The sequence below is a fragment of the Urocitellus parryii genome, chromosome 8 (assembly GCF_045843805.1).
Source record: "Urocitellus parryii isolate mUroPar1 chromosome 8, mUroPar1.hap1, whole genome shotgun sequence".
Lineage (NCBI taxonomy): Eukaryota > Metazoa > Chordata > Mammalia > Rodentia > Sciuridae > Urocitellus > Urocitellus parryii.
Window position 1 is genome coordinate 129805645 of NC_135538.1, and position 9162 is coordinate 129814806.

The window sequence follows — 9162 nt, forward strand, 5'->3', positions numbered from 1 at the left end:
CTTAATGCCACTTAATGATGTAGCCTGGGGTAAATTATGATTGACTGTTTTTCTACTTGCACTCTAGAGTTTTAACCATGAACATTTCCTTTATATGCATTGGAAGTTACCACTTGTAGGAACCGTCAGACCAAAATATTTAACATTTTCTTCTTGGTTTTTTTGGGCTTTTCTGCTTTAAAACATATATAACACTATTTATATCTTGTTAAATGAGGGAATTTTGAATCTCTTTTAATAGAACTGCATTAAGTTAATAGTTTTATAGAAATTAACTTTTGTTTAGGCAACTACTGGTGCAGATATTGTACTGAATTTTGACGTTTATGATTTTTGTAATAACGGGCACAGACAGATAAAACGTCAAGTGAAAAAAAAACAATGTTCTAAGAGTGCATTAATATTTTGTCTTAAAACTATTTTTATTACAGCTGGGTGGAGTGGCACTTGCCTGTGATTCCAGCTTCTCAGAACGCTGAGGCAAGAGGATTCCAAGTTCAAGGCCAGCCTCTGCAACTTAGCGAGACCCTGTCTCAAAATAAAAAATAAGGGCTGGTGAGACTGGGATTGTGGTTCAGTGGTAGAATGCTTGCTTAGCATGGATGAGGCACTGGATTCGATCCTCAGCACTGCATTAAAAAATACATAAATAAAATAGAGGTATTGTGTCCATCTACAACTGTGTGTGTGTATACATATATATGTGTATATGTATGTATGTATGTATATATATATATATATATATAGGCTGGGGCTGTAGCTTAGTGGAAGAGCACCCCTGGGTCCCATCCCCAGCCCCAAACACCAACAAATTGAATAAAAATCTCTCACAGTCAAAAAATATTTTTTACTAAGATAGCCACCATTTCTGTACCTTGGCTAAAAACTCCTTTTCAGCGGCCTCAAGGTTGAAGTGACTCATTATTTGCATAAGTGATCTGTTCAAACCCTGTGCAGTGATCTGAGAAGGAAACCCCTTTGGGTTTTCTTTTCTTTTTCTTTTTTCTTTGTGGTGCTGGGGTAGAACCCGGGGCTCTGCTTGTGAGGCCAGCACTCTACCCCTGAGCCACATCTGCAGGCCCCTGTGGGTGTCACCTGCCTGCAACCAACAAGGTAGCTTTGTTCTTAAGTCCCCAGGCTAATAAACACACGTCCAAACTTTAAATGTTTTTCTGTGGAAAAAAAGAGAGTTTAAAAATGAGAAAGACCACTGTTCTCTGCTGTTTGAAGATGGGATTTTTTTTTTTTTTAATGAACATACCTTCCCAGGGTGTGACTTATATTTTGGCCCTGGAAAAATACTATGTCCTTTTTTGGGAAATCTTCACAACCACAGTTGGGACCAATTCCTGCACACGCTTTGCTCCGAGTCCCATTGGAAGTCCAGCCAGGAGCTGGTTTTCCAAGAAACCATCCCTTCAGCATCCGGCACAGACCACCGTGCTCAGGCCCCCTGAGCCTCTAAATGGAATCCCACCACAGAGCGAATGAATGTCAGCTGTCTCCACAGCAGCTCCCAGGGAGTGACCAGCCGGTCCTCACAGCCAGTGGCCTTGGCGGGCTGCAGATCCTCTTGAAGCCAGGAGCCCTCCTTGGGGGGTCAGTGACCCTGACTTCTTGGCAGAATGGGAAGAGCCCCATGCAGCAAGGGGTACACCCTGCCCGCTGACTGTCTTCCCTGCCCTTGTCCCTGAGAGTCCCAGAGTGCCTTCTGGAGAACCAGAAGAGAGTCCCAGAGTCAGTCTGCAGACCAGCCTCTGGATTCTCCATTTTCTACCTGTCCCCAGCCCTGCTGTGGTGGCCTAAGGACCCAGCTGCCCCTCTGCGCTCAGAATCTGGATGAATGTTGGAGCTGCTTCCACACATGCGACCCACCCACCCCCAGAGCCCACTCACCTAGGAAGGCAAATGAGGACACCTGAACACCTAAGTAATGTCCTGGCCACCGTCACTTTTCCTGCCTGAATGCAAGAGTTCCCCTGGCCCAGGCTGCATCCCTCAGGTGATAGGTGGGGACAGGGAGACTTCCTCTTGAAAAAACCAGTCTGACAGCATCCATCCAGAGGCCACCACGTCTGCTCACCTTTGCCCAGGACAGCATGGCCGCCACTGGCGCTGCTCCAGCCCCTTGTGGGCCCTCCTCAGGCCATTCCTGCCTGCCCAGGAGCTTGATCTGGAAGTGCCTGTTTCTGGAGGTGCTCACATACTGAGCTTCCTTTCAGCCCCCAGCACACGACAGAGCCACCCTGCCTGTCACAGAAATGGGAACCATGCCCGCTGCGGGGGACCAGGCCTAGTCCCATGGACAGGCTGAGGACAAGCCCTCTAATATATGCCTCCAGTCTCTTCCCTGGACTGTAAGACCTCCCCTTCCTCAGGCTCCCTCCACTCGTGTTTAGAAACTTGAGCAGCTTCCCTGGGGCAGGGCTGCCGCTGCTCAGCCAAGGTAGCGCGGCCCTGGAGCAGGCACAGGATGGACGTCGAGGAAGCCGGAAAGTCCTGGGGCTCCCGGGGAGGCTGTGGACTTGGCACACACCCCAGCCATCACCTTGGAGGTGAGAAACGCAGGGACCTCCTCAGGGGCTCTATGGTGGCCCCATGGGATAGGTCCCTTCCTCCCTGTGGAATCCTCTGTCCCCACAGATGAGGCCAGAACTGAGGTTGTCACTCGTCATTAAATAACAACCTTGGCCCAGGCCTGGCAGGCAGGCCTCTCAACTGGGGCCCAAAAAGACGGACACACAGACACACGGTTCTCAGGTCAAGAGCTACAGCAAGTGACCTGGCTGGATGGTGAGTCCCTGGGAGTGGGGAGGCGGGGCACAGTGCAGCTGGTCCACACCAGAGCCCACTGTGCTGGCCTTTCAGAAGCCCACCGCAGCCGTCTAGCTGGGCATCTGGGGAAGCTTCACAGTAACCCTTGTTCATAACGACCCCAGGGGATGCCTGCAACCACAGAGGGTGCCCAACTCCACTTATTCCATATGTTACCCTGCACATACACACCTATGTAAACCTTAATTTATAAATTAGTCACAGTGCCCAGCACAGTGGCCACACATCTATAATCCAAACTACTCAGGGGGTTGAGGCAGGAGGATCACCCCTTCAAGGCCAGCCTGGGCAACTTGGTGAGACCCTGTCTCAAAATCAAATAAAAAGGGCTGGGGATGTGGCTCAGTGGAGTGCTTTCCTAGCATGGGTGAGGCCCTTGATTCAATTTCCAGGACTGTAAATAAATAAATAAATTAGACACAGTAAGAGGTCAGCAATACTCCTAACAAAATATAATAATTCTAGCATTATACTACAATAGAAGTTATTTAGCCAGGTGTGCTGGTGCATGCCTGTAATCCAGAGATTCAGGAGGCTGAGTAAGGAGGATCACAAGTTTGAGGCCAGCCTCAGCAACTTAGCAAAGCCCCCTAAGCAACTTAGCAAAATCCTGTCTCAAAATAAAAAATAAAAAGGGCTGGGATTAGGCTCATTGGTAAAGCCAGATTTTGTACTGGCAATCCCCAGTACAAAATAAACAAACAAATAAATAAATGTTATTAAAACTCATGAAGTGTTTATCTCAGGAATTTTCCATGTACTATTTCCAGACTATGGTTGACTACAGCTAATTGAAACCATAGAAGGTGAAGGATTGGTGGGAGGAATATTGTACCCAAGGGTTAGGATGCTAGAGTCACAAAATATTCAAGCAGAGCAGAGTATCTCCACTCTACCTGAACACCTGGGGCACTTGAGTGGGGCCTGCTGCTCACTCCAATGGCCCTTAGCCCATGATGCTGTCCTGAGGGTCCTAAAAATACCTGCTTCTGTCCCTCTCCCCATTATTAGCACCCTGAAGCCCCCCACCCACCTTGGAATCCTTGCATAATTCCAGCTGGTCCCAGCCACAGGACCCTTGCTCCTGCTGTCCTCTCTATCCGGGATACTTTCCCTCAAGTCTTTCCTCTGTCTTGGCATCCAGATCTCCTCTCAAGGTCAGCCTCTCAGAGAGGCCCTCCCTACCAATCCCAGGCAAAGAAACCTTCCCATGTCACCCTCTCTGACGGTTAGTTTAAGGCATCAGCTTGCCTGGGGCTAAGGGGTACTCAGGGGGCTGCAACAGCGCCCTTTCTGGGGGTGTCTGGCGGAGCCTGGCCTTTCAGTTGGTGGATGGTGGCTCCTACCCAGTGTGGACAGGCCTTGTCCCATCAGCCAAGGGCCTGGACAGAACAAAAAGGCAGAGAAAATGTGAACTCACTGGCACATTCTTCTGGAGCCAACACCCTTCTCCTGACCTTGGACGTCAGACCCCAGGTTCTCCAGCATGGACTTGGACTGAACCACAGGCTTCCCAGTGTCTCCAACTTTCTGCAAATCATGGGACATCCCAGCCTCCATGATCACCTGAGCCAGCTCCCTTAAGGAATCCCTCTGACACCTCTCGGTCCCTCCCTCCTTCTCTCTCTCTCTCTCTCTCTCTCTCTCTCTCTCTCTCTCTCTCTCTCTCTTTTAGGTTTGGATAAGTGGGTGGGTTATGAACAGATGGGTGAGTTTTGGATGGCAGGTGGGTGGGATGAATGGATGGGTGATAAATTCCTGCCCTTTTCAATGATTTAAAAGCTGCACATCCTGTGTGAGGCCCAGGGACAGGGAGATTCACACTCCTTACATTAAAGGAAAACTTTCCTCTCTGCCTTACAAAGGGCACGGCCCTGGGCCTGGGGCTCTGGGAGCCGCTTATGTTTCCTTGGTCCCCCCTGGCACGGGTGTTCCTCTGCCCTGTGGGCAGCCTTTCCACGCATCCCCATGACCGCCTCTCAGGGGCACAGGGCGCCTCCTGCTTCCCTGGAGCTTCTCTTCCCTCCTGGATTTGCTCTACCAGGTTCCCACCCCCTCTCTGCTGGGCTGCTTTGGGGCTGTCCAGCCCTCTCTGGAGACCAAGAGGATGCACACCACAGGGCTTCTTCCCTCTCTTAAAAACTGGGATGTGGGTCACACACCTAACGCTCATTCTTCTGTTCACTGTGGTGCTGGGGATGGAGCCCAGGACCTGGAGCTTTCTGTGCTCTCCCTGAGAGCCACTCGCCAGCCTGGAAGCTCAGCCTTTGCAATGGTGCAGCCAGGGGCTTTAGCATCATACAGCCATCCCCAGTGTCCAGCTCCAGAACACTTCATCTCCATGCCCATCAGCAGTGACCCCCATGCCCCAGGAGCATGTGTGAAGTGTTTTGGTGGAGTTCAAAAATAAAGTTTGTTCCTGCTTCAGTGACTCCTGGTTTGTGCCCAGCCAGACTGTGGCACTTCCCCAAGCCCTGGCAGCCACCAATCTACCTCTGTGTCCACTTCCTATTCTGGACAGTTCCTATGAGCTCTTTCCTCAGCGTCTGCTATTCGAAGCCCATACCTTGTTTATCCCTTCAGTGGGGCCTGGACATTGGACACCTCTGCTCCTGGGCAGCTGTGAGTGGTCTGCTGAGGACGCCCGTGGACTTGAGTGTCTCCTGAGCATGCTGTCAGTCCCCCCAGGTGAATCTGTGAGGGTGGAATCTCTGGGTCCCCCGGTGACTCCAGGAGCTGCCTATGGGAACAAAATCTGGGCCCTTTTCCACTAGACACAGACAAGGGTTCTGATTTCTCTGTGTGTTCAATGGCCCTTGTTGCTGTGACTCTGCCAACCCCTTGGGTGTGAGGTGGCATGTGGTCTGGTGTGGCCTGAGGTGGTGGGAGCTGCCGTGGAGCTCCCCTTGGGAGCTGGGGAGAAAGCCTCATGAGCCCTTGAGCACACTCCTACCAAGGACTCTCAAGGAACTGCCACTCCTTTCTAAAGCTCCAGGGAGGGCAGGTAACCAGAGCTGCCTGGCTCCCAGGCCTGAGGCTGCCAGCTGGGCTCTTTCCATTTAAAATCTACTTGGTAAGAGGCTCCATGAGTCTTCCCACTGTGGTGCTTCCAGCCTCCAACGTCCCAGCCTCTCTTTAATGTCGCCCTGTCCTCAACCACACCCCACAGGGGTCAGGAGGGACAGTGGGGCAAGGAGCAGGCTAGGGGCAGCAGGAGGCTGCAGGAAGGAGCTGCTCCCTCCCTCCCTGCTCTTTATAGGGGCACTGCCTCCACTGCCGGCCCCCATCCTCTACTGCAGTCCCCACTAGTGTGATGGGCACTGGCCTCCCAAGGCAGCCAAGTTGCCTGGCAAGAGGAGACTTCCCCGGGTCAGGCTCTGCCCACCCCACCACCGCTGCCCAGCTTCAGAGTACACAGGGGCAGCCTTCTATGGCACTTGCCCTCAAACCAACACAGCCTCCACCAGGCTGACACCCTTTCCCACAAGGGTGTGAAGAGAAAAAAAATGCCCCTGGTTTGTAGTAATTGACCTTTTCTGTGTCTTGGCCAATGTCAGGCTACCAATGTGAAGTTACAGCAGACTCAGGAAGACAGGAGCATAACTGGACTCAGCCACAGGGGGGAGCCATGTCCAGAGGCCTGTGCCCTCTCCCCACACTCTCCCAAGCCCATGCCAGAGACTAAGGGCAGGGGCGACTGGGGTATAAAAGCCCACTGGATCTACTTAAGGTGGAACAAGTCCTGGGAGACAATGCGTGCTCCAGGGTCCCCCAGGGATAGAGCTGAGCCTGGACATGCCTGGAATCCCACTGGTATTCATTTTTTCCTCTCCTGCTTCCCTCACTCCATTTCTGGTTTCTCCCCAGGGCTGCATCATTCTTTGTGGTGAGGCTGTCCTGTGCACCCAAGCATCCCTGGCCTATGTCCACCAGATGTCAGTAGCATCCTTTGAGACAACCAACAATGTCTCCAAAATCTGCCAAATGTTCCCCGGGGGGAGGATTGGCCTTCCCCCCTGCTCCACCCTAAGACTTGAATTCTTCAACCTTGAAATGTCAAAGCCATAATCCCAGCTACCTGGGAGGCTGAGGAAGAAGGATTGCAAATTCAAGGCCAGCTTCAGCAATTTAGAATTTATCTCAAGATAAAATAAAAAGGGCAGGGGAAGAGTGTGCCTGGGTTCAACCACACCATGCACAAAAAAAAAAAAAAAAAAAAAAAAAAAAAAAAAAAAAAAAAAAAAAAAAAAAAAACATGAAAAAGAAAAAAAAAAGCCCAAGTGAAGGGTTGACTTTGGGTTTATCAAAGAGAGCAGGACATATTGGATGAACACTTTATTTAAATTTATTTGATCCCCAGCTTTTTATTTAGAGAAAGGATCCCACTAAGTTGATTTGGGCCTACATAAGTGGCTAAGGCTGGCCTTGAATTTGCAATCTTCCTGCCTGAAACTCTGAGCTGCTGGGATTACAGGTGTGCACCACTGCACGTGGCTGGGAGAGCCCTTTGATGGGGCATAGTGGAGGCTGACTCTGTCTCCCTCTGGACTTGAAGAAGCTGGCTGCTGCCTTACATTCTCCAGGTGCAGGGAAATAAATTCTTCACTTTTCTTTTCTTTTTTTTTCTTTCTTTTTTTTTTTTTTTTTTTTTTTTTGCATTGTTGGGGATGGAACCCAGGGCTTCACACTATTAGGCAAGTGCTCTACCACTGAGTTACATCCCCAGCCCTGGGAAATGAATTCTGCCAAGAATCATGTGAGCTCAGAGTGGTGAGTAGGAAGGATGGAAATACAGGACAGAAGTAAGGGAAGAGAGGGATTTTGCCAGGAGGACTGTGGACGCAGACTCCTCTTGGCAGTGGCATTGGCCCTATCTTCCATGAGGGCCTTCCTCCCAGGACAGCCCTGTCTTGCAGAGAGAGCAAAGGCAGAGAACTCTACCTGCATCTGGGAGCCTCAGTTGCCCTTAGTCCTCCTCCACTTAGTCCTTAGGCCAGTGCAGCATATTTTGGGGTAATGTGTCTTGATCCTTCAGAGCAAGCACAGACAGGGCACAGAAATAATGAACTTGAAACAGTTAATGACCTTACTAACGTCACACAAGTTCAATAGATATTGCAGATACACTCAGTGGTAATTTATTGCCAATGCCTCATGGACTTCAAGGCTGCTGTTATCAAAGATGTATGTTTTCTGTCACTTTAAAATAACTTGCATTTTCTAGAACTTTCCTATTCTATTTGGTCTGGCTTCTTTCACTCAGTATGACTGTTTCAAGATTCATCCTTATTACACATATTAAAAGTTCATTCTTTTTATTGCTAAGGAGCTTTTATTTGTCTATTTTTCAGTGCTGGGGATGGAACCCAGGGCCTCCATCCTGCTAGGCAAGCCCCACCCCCCACCCCTGAGCCCCACTCCTGTCATTACTGCTGCATAGACTTGAGGGCTCTGACAGTGATCAGGTCCTTTGATCTCTCCAGGCCTGTTTCTCCAAAGGGGTAAATGGACAATGGACTCTCGAGGAAATGCTACCTGGATACCTCTGTGTCTTTCTTCCTGAGTTCAGAACTCATGGCACCAGGTGCAGCAACTTCTTACTTGTATGCTAGAGCCTGTGTGGTTTCTGCCTCAGAATCAGAAAGAAAAAAAGAAATCTGTTAGTTCCTGATTTGTGGAAAGTGAATGTCATAGACTCCAGGATTCTGCAGCCCTCCATGTAAGGCAGTGGCCTCTGACAGCAGCCCTCCGTCAATGGGCAACTCTCTTTTCACCTGAGCAGCCACAGGGGCTGGGAGGACAGTGTTGCAGACACAGAGAGGATCCGCTGAAAGCCCAGAGTCAGCTCACCATCAATTCTGCCCTCCCTTCTGCTGGTATCTTGAGTGAGGCCTATAGATAGTGTGTGGGGTTACAGCCAAGGGTGGGAGGCAACCAGGGAACAACCCCTAGCCCAGAAAAGAAATGAAATATGTTAAAAGGAGAAGAAACAGAAACAATAAGCATTTCCACATCTCATGGGCAGCCCTGGCCCCAGTGGTTCCACAGGACTTCTGTTTGGGCAGGGGAAGAGACAGGTGGTGAACCTCCTTGCCCAGAGCAAGTCCTGGATAGACATGGCTGGTGAGGGTGCTCAGTGGTGGGGCAGCCCAGCATGTACAGGGCTCTGGGTTCCATCTCAGCCCTGGGATCAGGGAGGGTGGATTAAGTAACTAAGTTTCAGCTGGAATGTTAGAACTTTTAGAGAAGATGGGATCGGTGGAGGCAGCACTGAGCCCAGACCCACTTGGCCATGAAGTCCTTCCCTTTACCTAGAGAGCTACAGCT